The 12,726-nt window shown below is 40.5% G+C and overlaps 1 protein-coding gene across 6 annotated transcripts in view; it reads right to left on the bottom strand.

The window, feature by feature from the left end:
* COL14A1 (collagen type XIV alpha 1 chain) overlaps positions 1-12,726 on the bottom strand; it is a 114,193-nt gene that overhangs the window by 87,038 nt on the left and 14,429 nt on the right. The window lies entirely within an intron of this gene.

The following is a 12,726-nucleotide window of genomic DNA, read 5'->3' as shown; positions in this document are numbered from 1 at the left end:
TGCCTCTTGTCCTTAGTCTGGACACCACTGAGAAGAATCCCTGCCTTCTTTACTTATTCCAGAGTGTATTTTTACACAGTGGAAAGATATCTCTCAAACCTGCTGACCTCCAAGTTGAACACTCCAACTGTCTCAACCTCTCCATTTATGAAAGATGCTCCAAACCTTCAACTATCTCCATGACCTTTCAATGGACTCTCTTCAGTAAGTCCATGTCTTTCTTCTACGGGGAGCCAGCCCAGCAACAGACACAGAATTCCACATGTGCCTTCACCAAGGCTGGGCTGAGGGGAAAAACCACCTCCATCAATCTGCTAACAGCTTCCTTCCCCAGTGCAGCCCAGGAGGCTTCTTTGTGACCTGTGTCTCTGTTTGCCCCCCTTGTGCCATGTGTCCATGCTGGCTCAGGGTCTCCTGACTCCCAGGGCTTTTCCTGCCAAGCTCCATGCCAGCCAGTTGGCCACCAGCACTGGTGGTGCCTGGGGTTACTCCTGCCTGGGGCTGCACTCTCTGCCTCCCCTTGCTGATCTGGCACTGTTTGACACCACTGCCCTGCCTATGCACTGAGCAAAATTTGGATGGTGAGTTTGAAATGTCTTGAGGGTACAGAGAGAAGAGATGAGATATGAGAGGTATTTCACAGGCCATAGCAGCACAATCCCTGTGCTCAAAATTTACAGTTTTCCCTTCCTTTATCGTACTAGAAAGATCAATGCAAGATACCAGAAATTTTAACCCACATTTCTAACCACAGAAGCAAATGAAATACAAGCAAAGACCCTGCTGACATGAATTTCATTTCTGAAATAGCTGTCTGCACCACTATGCAGCCCTAATTCTGCTAACTTGCCTGCATAAATGGAAACTAAATACACTCAGGCACCAAGCTAGTGCTGGTGTTCCACAGAAAGTCCTTTAAATATTCCAGAAGGGCAGAGTACAAGAATACCACAGCTCTGGAGAATAATGAGCCAAAGACACACACACCAAACTCAGCAGTCAGAGAAGGAAACAGGACTCATTACATGCAGAGTAGTATTATCAGTACAGCCAACCAGACCGGTGAGAGCACCTCTGAGGTAGAAACTGTGGTCCCCACAGCCAGGTAAGTTTCTTTTTAGCTACAACCTGGTACCTTTTAACCAAAGGACATAACTCAGCTGGAATACCAAGGCCTACCCAGCACAGGGCACCAGGAAAAGGGTGCTGACCATGAGACAGCCCAGAACCAGAGTCCTGCACCAACAGACCCAGAAGGGACATGAAGACCTCAGACCATGCAGTGAGGGTGGAAATGACCCCGAAATCATCTCTCCTCAGTACAAGCTCATGCTTGCTGTTTAACAACAGATGAATGAGACAGGCTATGAAACAAGACTCTCATCAAATAGGGAACAGTAAAGAGCAACCTTGAAAGAGAACTTGTATGGCAGACAGCTTAAAACCCAAAAATTGGATGCTTATAGTTGTATTCAAGACAAGGCCATCTCACAGACCCTGAAAACAGATACCAAAACTTTAACCTTTCTCTCCCATTTTGCTGAGCATAGCATAAAGCAAAGAAGATTCTTTAGGCTATGCAAATCCATGATGAGTTTGCTGATGAATGCACCTTTACGAGTACACATTCCTACAAGAGGTTCTTGGTCTTGCACTTCAGTCTTTAATAATATATCTGTCTGCTGCCACCTCCACAAAGCTTTTTTTGGTTCTTCTTTCAAGATTGCCACACAAGTTTTAAAAAGTGGCCCAGAGTTTCAACTTGTTACTATGTGGCTTCTCTGTTAAATCAAAGACAAGCATCACTCATGACATACCAAGATGTTTACCTAGAATATACATGGTCCTGAGCAAACCTATAGACTTCAGACTGTGTGAATTCATGCTGCCAGAGGATGAAGAACTGTTAAGGAATGTCTCAGCAGGGTAGTAATGAAAGTGTTTCAATTATGAAAGATGTCAACACAGACCCTGAATCTGACTTATGGGAACATCTCTTGCTGCCAGCAGAATCCAGCCATGCCAGTGCACTGTAGATTGGATGCATACTCAAGAGCTAATGACTTGAAGAGATGAAAATCAGTCTGAAGATAATGAAAGACCATTCATTCAGCTGAGCTTCTATTAATCCATCATTCAAGAATGTGAATAGCAGCCTCCCACTTCAACTAAGAATAAATTGCACAAAAAAAGGTCAGTGCCTGAGGGGAAAGCTACCAAAGGAAAAAAAGAGGCCAGACAAGTTTTCAGTTGGTAACACTTCAGATTTATGAAGCATTATACATATTAACTGTGTAGAGATATGAGGAGAAACATAACTCAAGGGTTATGGATATGAGGATAAGCACCTTTTAACTCAGGTTGTCAATCTGAGTGGTTCTAATATCAGGAGCTGGATCACTTTATGAATAAAATGAAACTTCCATTGAGGTCCAAGATAGGCTAAGTCTCTTTTTCTACTCAGAGAGTAGAAAGAGAGCTAGAAAGTTGTTCTTTTTCCAAACTGCAGATTCTCTAGATATTGGTACTGTCAACACAGTGTCTACACTCAATAAAGTGGGTGCATTCAAGGAGCGTTCCTAGGGAGGGACATTTTGGATGACAGAAAGGCAATCTCTCCAACCTCCAGTTTCTACTTGAGCAGGAACATTTATGAGAGGTAATACCTAAGCTTAATCAGATATTAATACACTGACAGGAAGAAATGCATTCCCTCCTACAGTAAAGCAGAGCCAGGAGTTAAGCAAGTGGAATTCCTGGGTGAGAATGAAGACTGGTCATCATTCCTAATACCAAGCTTTCTATTTTCAGAATAAAGCAAGGGTTTATTCTGAAATAATGTCAGAATGTCATCTGGAATACACAAATTGAAGAAGACATCCAGCAACCTCCAAATTAATACTCACTCTCAATCTAGGCTAATGCAAATAAATAAAATTTTACACCTATCCAGAACAGACAAGGCTGTTAAAAATACATAAGAGAGACTTCTTTAGGTTAAAATCAACCTCTTGCTCCCAATTTCTCTTTCTCTCTCTCCCTCTCTCTTCCCCTCTCTTCTCTGGGATTTCTTCTGTCAGGATCAAAGTGTACAGCTCAACATGAACCCTTTCCCAGTTCCAGGCTTCACAGTAATTTCCAGGTGTTCAGTTTCAAGCTAGCTGTCTCTCAAAAGTATATTTTTTACTTATTCAGATTATTTGAACACACTTTTGTGCTATTTAATTTGGCCAGATGGCAGATGTAAATGCTGCAATCTCTAAATGTAGCTTGCTTTGTTTTCTCCAAAGCAACTACCAAATTATGGCAAAGGAAAAGCACTTAAGAATTCCGTCCATGTCAGTGCTGATACTTCCCATCATGTTTTTCAGTCATGAGAGCCAGGAAGGAGTCTTCCAAATTACCCTAGCCAGGTCCATAGAAGTACTGCCATTGCAGAATGAAATCCAAGTTGCAAGTAGTACTCAAAGGACGCAATAGCTATTTCCTCCAGAGAAATCCTCAGGATGAATTCCTGGAATAAGCATTGATCACCCACAGCACAATGAGCTAAACTTTCTGGACAGTAAAGAGGAGTTTACTCAAGAGTTTCCTTGCGTCAAAATCTTCCTGTAAGTCCTCCAGTGTTTAACAAGGAATTTCTAATATACAAAGCTCTGCATGGCAGCTCACAGGTTTATAGTCTAGCTTGGAAACCTAATGGATGCCTCTCATCAAATTCTACTTTCTGAAAGGTACAGAAACTAAGATGGCCTGGGCGCAGCATCCAAAGTTCACATATCAGAGAGAGCAATGGTATATTCTGACAAGTCTACTTCATCTCCTTATTATAACAAATATTTTCATCACCTAAAGTTGAGGGAGAAAATAAGGAGTTACAGAGAAGAATGGAAAGCCATGACATTTGGCACAAATTAAAAAAAAACAATCACTGTCAAAAAACCCCATGCTCTGATGACCTAACATGGATGGGGACAGGATTGCTGGGCAGGTTCTACATGGAGTCCAGTGCAGACATCTTTTAGCACATATCAGTATGGTGATGTAACCACCACTGAAACCACTGAGACCACTGGCTGTAGGCATTTTAATGAGAGCCCTGTTGGCAAAGTTCAGGTGGTCAGTTGCTGCTTTCACTAGAGAAAGCTGAGAGAGGAGACATCATGCATTCTCTGTTTGGGCTAAGGTTGGGCAGAACAAAGCCAACTGAGTCCAAAGCCAAGGTGACTGAGTCTGAAACCAAAATCAGCTCTACAAAATAAGGTCTGGGCTAAGCAACCTCAGAGTGATCAGAGTAGCATAGTGAGGGGAGCATGATAATAAATGCTTGCCAAAGCTTTGTGGTGGTACAAAATGTTCTAATAATGTTGAAGCATGGTCCAAGCAATACTCAGACTTCTCAAGGGAGGTGTAGGGATCTGGGACCATTCCCCTTGAAGAAGCCTAGAAAATAGATTAATTTCTATGTTCATATTATTGATTGTATTTCTATTTCTAGAATTACTATTTCTGATTAGTAAGTGCTAGAACAAGGAGGTATACACCACACACACAAGAGCTATTGACAATCAGGTCAAAGGATTGCATGTCACTGCAAATGTCACTGCATGTCACTCAGTGCCAAAAGGCAGCTTTTACTAAAGGCTACAAACATATTTGTCAAGATGGTAAGCACAGAACTGAAAGGTAATTAAAAAAAAATCCTGAAGTAACAGCCTACACAGAGCACATGTCCTTAGGGGTGAGGCAGCTAATGACAAGATGTGCATCCCGTTTCATCCATGACAAAGTAATGCATCCCCATACTCCCTACAGACACTGCAAGGTGAAATATTAGCCTCGGTATTATGCATAGATATCTTTTAGGAAAATGTAAGCAGTAGCCTAGAATTTAGACAAATGCCATCAATAGTTCTGAACTTCACTGTATTTCCTGATGCAGACTTTTGTTTACAAATGTCAAAAAATGAAAACTATCATATAGAAATACTTCACAATCTTTAAATAACCTACAAAATAGGCAATGTTCCCATTTTGCAGCATCAAGAAACTGATGCTTAAGACTAATGGCCAGGGTTATCTCTACACTTTGGAATGAAGGATAAGGTAGAAGATGTTGAGGTAGTTATTTCTGAGCAGGGAAGTGCATTCACCAGGGAGTGTGCTGTACTGAACAGGATTGCTGCACTACTATTAGTTTTGGAGGGAAATTGGTTGCATCTAGTTCAAATGACCCTTCAATATTATATTGCACTGCACTGGAACAGAATAAAACAAAAGGTGTGCAGAAACTTCATATTTACCTTTTGTGTAATTCCAGCACAGACCCAGCAACTAAACAATAAATACAGAGGTTTCATCCTGCTTGTATCTTCTGAGATCAGCAACACATTTGGATAACTTGATCTTACTTCATAACATGGCTCAGACTGGTGGGTCACAGCTTAGGGGGCAATGAGATAGGGGATACAGGAACGAGTACCTGGGGACCGTGCAAGATCTAATAGGATATGTTTAGGAGAGGAACTAAAAACATTGAAAGGTAGTTTGGGGAAGAACACATATGGGAAAACAGAAAAATGAAGGCATCAAGGGGACCAGTTCCATCTGCACAAATGGCTGATTAGTACTTGCTTGGCCAAGCCCTGTGCTTGATCACCTCAGACCTATTGGGACTACGTGCTCAGTCCTGATACTGGCTGGAGCTGGGGCACTGGGCTAAAGGGTGCAGTTGTCCCCAAAGCAACACAGAAAAATAGCATTTAAAGTGGAAAAGCTAAGTACTTTCCAACAAACTTTACTTTTACCCTCAGACTGCAGAAGCAGAAAAACCTGCAAGAGCTGAGAAAAGACAAAGATTGCTTAGGAAAAACATAATGCACTGGGGGAAAATGCCCACACAGCATAGTTATAATTTCTTTCTTCTGCTGCTCATAATCAAGACCTAAAGTGTCCAGAAAGCTCAAGGAAACCCTGCTAGTAAATCAAAGAATCATTTGTGTAAAGACATAGTTAATGAGTTCCATAGCCCAGGAGTTCAGTAAGTAATAAAAAAAGTCATGACTAAAACCAACATTTGCAGTTACATTGGCCAGGATGAAGTGAGTAAAACTATGAAATGCTGCCAATGAAGCAGAAGTTCAGAAGGTATTCATTCCTGTGGCTTAGTCAAATACCTCACAGCACTCATTTCACACTGTCTAGTAATACTTACTGAAGCATCTGACATTAACTAAACAGACAAGTTAATAAATTAGATAATTAATGTCTTCTGAATAGTACCTTAATATACTCTCTGTGGATTTTTCCTACCCTACTTAAGGCAACAGCTATATTCAACAGCTATAAAACTACAAATGTCAAAGCTCATTTGTATCAAATGTATAGGAATGTTGAAAGAAGAATGCAAATCAGTAAATTTTCTAAGCTTACCACTCCTCTCATTTTTATCACTGTCAGAAGACTGATTCCACCTCACTCCAAGAGCTATTAAAATAGAAACCTCAGACAAGTATACCATAGCATTTTGAGAACGGTTATGCCTTTTGCATTGTCTGACAGAATAAAAAACACATTATGAAAAAAAAAATTCAGAAACATTTACATTGAAAGACTGTATACATAATGTAAATAATAATATCACTAATAATGTACAACACATTAGGAAGTTCAAAAAAAATTATCAACAACTATCCCACTACAAAACATAATAACCTTGGATTTATCTACACAGTTTTTACAGGCAACTGAGCCCTGACAGATCATACTCACCCAAAAGAAACTGCAGGCATACTTATTACTACTTAGCAGGTAGGTATCACGTGACAGATGGCTTCAGGCTTCTTTCCAGAACACTTTAGGATACTAAACCCTGAAAGTACTAAAACCTCAAAATGTAGTACAGTATAACTAAAATATCTTCTCCGTGTATCACTGAGTAGTGAAGAAAAAAATAAAAAAAAAGGAGAGTGGAAACAGCATGTGTCAGAGGTAGCTATGATTAAATGAGCAGTTATTCTTCATTGTATTTATAACTTGTGTATGTACACGTATATGTCTGTGAAAATAATCACAATCATAATAATAAAATCAGTAACAAGGTTAAATTCATTAAAGATCACTAATAATATTAAATTCTTTCAAAGGATACCTTTGTTTCTCCTTACAGGTAATTTTTACCTCTTCCTCAAAAAGTTTTTTATTTAAATTAAAATACAGTGCAGGACTATTGATCAAGGCACACGAAGTCACTATTTGCTGTTTTTAACATTAGTTCATGTTATATTACTTACATACAAATAATGTAACCTGACCTCTGCACCTAATGCCAAGGCATGGCATTACACAGCTCATTATACAGAGCTTTTCTATCTCTTAAGCCCACTATGATTTCTATGTTGTTTTTCACTCACCCACTACTTAAATTTTCCATTGCCATGGTGTCCATGTCTATTCATTGACAATAGATTAGTTATAAATTCTCTGTCCTAAATTTCTACCTGCTTGTCCCAGTCTTCCACAATGTGGAACTCAGATCTAGCCTTTATTGTCAACCAATTTCTTCTAGGGCTTCCTCTATTTTTCATTTGGGCAGGGAACTGGGTGGCATCACCCATTTTCTCAGAGCTTTCAGTTGGCTCCCCACCAGCCCAGAGAACTCAGCTAATGTTCCAGTTCCAGTTTTGCTCCTGGCATATGGTAAAGGTGACTCCCATCAGAAAGAGTCACTTCAGGGACTGAAAAAGCTGCAGTTCCCCCAGGTATTTTAACTCAGCACCACATCACTGGATTTTCACAGAAATCGGTGAAAAATTCACTCCTGCCCCTAGTGGGCTTGCTGTGGGGTGAAACACAATTTTGATTCTGGAAGGCTGAACAAACCTCCATGTTCTGTGCTGTGCACTGAAGATCCCTGACCTCCCTAACCAGTCATACTTACTGTATGACTCTATTACATGCATTTACAATGAGAAAGTAATTAACATTGTGATACACAAGTCACAATCTTTTGTGGGACCTTTATTTCTCATTGTTTGAAAGTCTACAGACTATGTAAGTCTTATCCTGCAACACCTGATTCAGAAGAGAAATCTGACCCATACATGCTCAATGCATCTAAAACATCTTGGTGTGAGATCTGCATAAGGGAATTTCCAAACAGGACAGGTTAAAGACTGTGTAAATTCTTTACTCTAGTAAAGCACCAATGGAGCACCTTTGGTATTGGGTGTTTGTGGGCAGGTTTGGCAGGAGGGAGGCTGCAGGAGGCCTCTGAAAAGAGGCCAAGGGTCCAGGGACAGATGGTGACACTTCTGGGAAAACATATTTAAGAAAGGAAAAAAAAAATGCCCAGCAAAGAGTGAAGGAAAGTTATAAAGAGTGAGAAACAGCAGAGAGAAGCCCAAGGTCAGAGGAGAGTGTGCTCCATGGCAGAGCAGATATTCTCTGCAGCCTGCAGATGATGGACATGGAGAAGAAAGGTATGAGAAGTAAAGAATGGAAGAGTGTGACCACTACACCCTGATAAAAATCTCTCAGCATCCCTTTTACATCACTTGCTTCCTCTCTGAAGGGACTTGGACTGAGTGTAACTTGCAGTGATAACAAAGGGGGAGGAGAGGAGTCTGGGAGGAGGTCAAGCTGAGTCTGGGAAAATGGAAAGGAAAGCTGTTGTTTTAATGTTTGTCTCTTTTGTTTCCCACTACCCACATAAGCAAATTTTTTAACTGGCAATAAATTAAGTAAATCTTCCCCCACTTGACTCATGTTTGTCTACCATGGTAACTGGTAAGAGTCTCCCTGTCTTTATCTCAGCCTATGAACTCTTTCATTCCTGTTCTTCCTTTTTTCTCTCCCATCCTGTGGGGGAGAGGAATGAGCAAGCAGCTAGGTGGGTGTTTGGCTGCTAGCCTACACTAAGGCACCACGCCTCTCAACTAAAAATCCCCAATCAAATCAACATGAATGCAGATAAAATTGGCCTCAGTGTTTTGTTGTTTATATTGAAATGGGTAGTTAAGCCCAGTTCAGATATATGGAGAAATATTCTGCAGAAAAAGATATAGTCATATATTTGCCAGTCAAAGCACTGATTCTCCCCAAAGGGATTTGATTAGAGAATCAGTCATAGAAGCTCTCTGAGAAACTGTAAAACATCTGAGAAGGCACAGAATGTATTAACCCCTGTCACTGTACAGAAAAGAGCTTTGTACATGAGGGAGCTGGAGAGGAGCCAGGGTACAAGCACTCAATTATCAGTGTGTGCTGAAAGAAGCTGCATCTGTGAGCTTTTTCTCAACAGACAGAAAGAGATAAGGCTTCTGACATTATTAATATGAGTGTGCACAGCAGTGATAAATCACTAAGCTGAAAAATGACAGCTTCTCAAAAATATAGAAAGGAGATTCAAAACTTGAAAGTGGTCATGCAGAAGAATTACAGAAAGTTTCTGGAAATCAAATATAAGTGAACATTTGATGGAGGAGTGCTAGACATTAAGCCTGAATTAATTTGGCACCATGACATTACTGGATATACACTGGAGGTTTGCTTGTGATAAGAGCACAATACTTACAGCAGAAAAGGAGTAAATCTTTTTCAATGACTTGAATGAATAGGACAGAATAGATGGAAAATTTTAATCTAGGTTGCTGAAGCTGCTTCACTAGCAAGCCATACAAGCTGTTGACAGACTTCCATAAAGACAGAGGAAAATCCTCGTAACAATTTAATTTAAGGACAGAAGAAGAAAGTAGATTTTGGAGTCCAGGAGAAGGCATTTAGAGCTCCCAGCACTGCTCAGAGCCTTAGACAGTTGGTAATGAAATAGTGGACAGTACTACATAAGCAGTCCTCCAAACCACAGATGAATATAGGAGTGAAATGCTCTGGAACTCTCTAGAATCATGAGTACAGGTATTTACACATTGCATTTCTTAGCCAAGAGCTGGTTTCTAGGAGCAGAAGGGTTATAGTGAAATCTTTGTCCCATTGAAATGGAAAGAGAAATTTCTGGGGTTTTTTGTGTGACCCTGAAGAAGGTATATTAGCTAAGTATCTATAAACAACAAGTTCATACAATTATGTAGTGCCTTGCAGGAAAATCAGCAGGATACATGACTTATCATAATGCACAAACCAGAGCTTGTAACATTGAAAGAGCTCTTAATCTTTTTTCATACTCACTGACAAGTACATTGATGTGCTTTATTAGTTCTGCCCCTAAACAATGATTTTAGATTTTCTGGTTTACTAACGCCAGTAAGCATCATTCTGTAACAAGAGGTGCAGATGTTCACAGAAGGCACCTCTTTCATATCAAAACCTGACACTATTAACTGGGGAATTGTGCTCCACCTTCACTCAAGAGAAGAGCAGAATCCACAACCACTGACAATAGTAGCCTGGACAAGGGCTGTTTTCAATTTGTGTTATGGGCAAAGATTGCTCTTGTTCTCAGGTAAAATATTATTATATCTAACTCAACCTAGATGCCCTCAAATTAAAGATTTTTAAAAGGTTATACAAACAGATTAATAACACCTTCAATAAGGTCACAGACAACACCAAGCTGGGCATGAGTCTTGATCTGCTGGAGAGTAGGAGAAGGTAGGATCTAGATCCAGCCTGTGGCCCAAGGCCAGTGGTGTGAGGTTCAACAAGGCCAAGTGCTGGGTCACAACAACCCCATGCAGCCCTGCAGGCTGGGAACAGTGGCTGGAGAGCTGCCCTTGGGAAAGGACCTGGGGGTGATGGTCAGCAGTGACTGAACATGAGCCAGTGTGGGCCCAGGTGGCCAAGAAGGCCAATGGCATCCTGGCCTGGAGCAGAAACAGTGTGGCCAGCAAGACCAGGGCTGGGATTGTCCCCCTGTGCTTGGGAATGGCAAGGCCATCCCTCCAGTGCTGTGTCCAGTTCTGGGTCCCTCACTACAAGAAGGACATTGAGGGGCTGAGGTGTGTCCAGAGAAGGGCAACAGAGCTGGGGAAGGGTCTGGAGCACAAGTCTGATGAGGAACAGCTGAGAGAGCTGGGGGTGTTTAGCCTGGAGAAAAGGAGGCCCAGAGGAAACCTTTGTCACTCTCTCCAACTCCCTGAGAGGAGGCTGTAGCCAGGTGGGGGTCGGTCTCTTCTGCCAGGCGCCAAGGGGCAGGACAAGGAGAAATGGCCTCAGGTTGAACCAGGGGAGATTCAGATTGGATATTATGAAAAATTTTATCATGTTGAGAGACAATAAACATTGGAACAGGCTGCAAAGGGAATTGGTGCCATCACCATCCATGGAAGTGTTCAACAACTGAATGGATGGCACTTCATGAGAGGTTTTTGTGGACATGGTGGTATTAGGTCAAAATCGATGATGCACATTTATTCCAACCTTAATGATTTTATGATTCTAATAATTCTTCTATAGTGTTAACTCCCAAGGTCTAGCCAACTTGACCAAAGACACAGAATGTATCAGGGTTGCTATTAAATCCATCAAATTTAGCCATAAACTAAATGGTTATGAAACCAATTAACTGCTGGCCTGAATTCATTTGGTTGTACTCAAATAATTTCCTGTCAAACATCTGCAGAGGATCAAGTTATTATTCATGGGTTTGCTGTAAAATTTTGCACTTATTTCTAATCCATTTCTTTCAGACTTTTCCTTATTTCTTTGATTCTATTTCAATTTGAGGTGGAACAGTCTTTATATATTAAACTAGGAAAGTTTTGATACCATTACTTTCTGAATATCCATTCTGAATTTACTTCTACCCCAGATACACATTTTTTGCTGATGCTGTTATTTTTGCCCAATGTTTTCACTTGGAATCTCACCCCACTCCTAATGAAGTCATTCACTTGTAATCTTCATCACTTTGAATAATCATTATAATGTGCAAAGCAGAGAAATATGCAATAGTGAGACTAGAGGAAAAAGTTCTTTACTGTACAATAATATATAGCTGAGTTGGAAATAGGGCTAAACAAATTCAAGAATTCATAAAAATTAGCATAATATTTTTTCTTTATGATCAGGTTTGCTGATCAAGAAGTTTCTAAGTTTTGCTTTAGTTTTAAATGTGCACCCTAGTTTTCTAGTAAAACCTGTTACAGTAAGTATAAGGCAATATCTTCCCAGAAGTGCTGGATGGAGGTGTATTTTGTCTGTTACAAACTGCCCTGAAACAACTGAAGAAATTCAGATGAGTAAAAAGTGGTGTAGGAATGAGGAAGGTGACTGAACTAAAGACTTCAAAAGTAAACATGAATCCTAAAAAGGGAGAGACTGCAGATCCAAGCTCCTCTTGCCAATTGCAGTTTTGCCCTTACTCCACGAAAAAAGCATAAATGCTCTCCTGCAGTCTGGCAGATACTTTCCTCTGTCTGTATTTAATCAACATTTTCCAAGTACAAGCCCAGTTTTCCCTCCTTCAACTTTTATCAATTGTCCTTCATTAAGAAAGCAAATCACATTTTCCTTCTCAGTTCTGTAATTTCTTCCAGCTCAGTCTTCCTCCAGACATGATGTAGGAAAATCACCTATCCACTACCCTGTCATGCACTAGCAGGTACAACTTGTCTCTTTAGTGTTGCACACACTAGCTAACATTCTTCCAATGCACCCAATGGAATTCAAGGGTGCTTTGCTTTGAGAAATGCTGTATGGAAACAAACTTGCATAGTGTTAATAAATACAACATGACATAAAAATGTGGTAGGAATAAAAACCCACAAA

Source organism: Agelaius tricolor, unplaced genomic scaffold (genome assembly GCF_023055355.1).
Source record: "Agelaius tricolor isolate 1412-34295 unplaced genomic scaffold, bAgeTri1.0.p SCAF_2, whole genome shotgun sequence".
In the NCBI taxonomy this organism is placed as follows: Eukaryota; Metazoa; Chordata; class Aves; order Passeriformes; family Icteridae; genus Agelaius; species Agelaius tricolor.
This window is presented reverse-complemented; position numbering and strand designations above follow the sequence as displayed.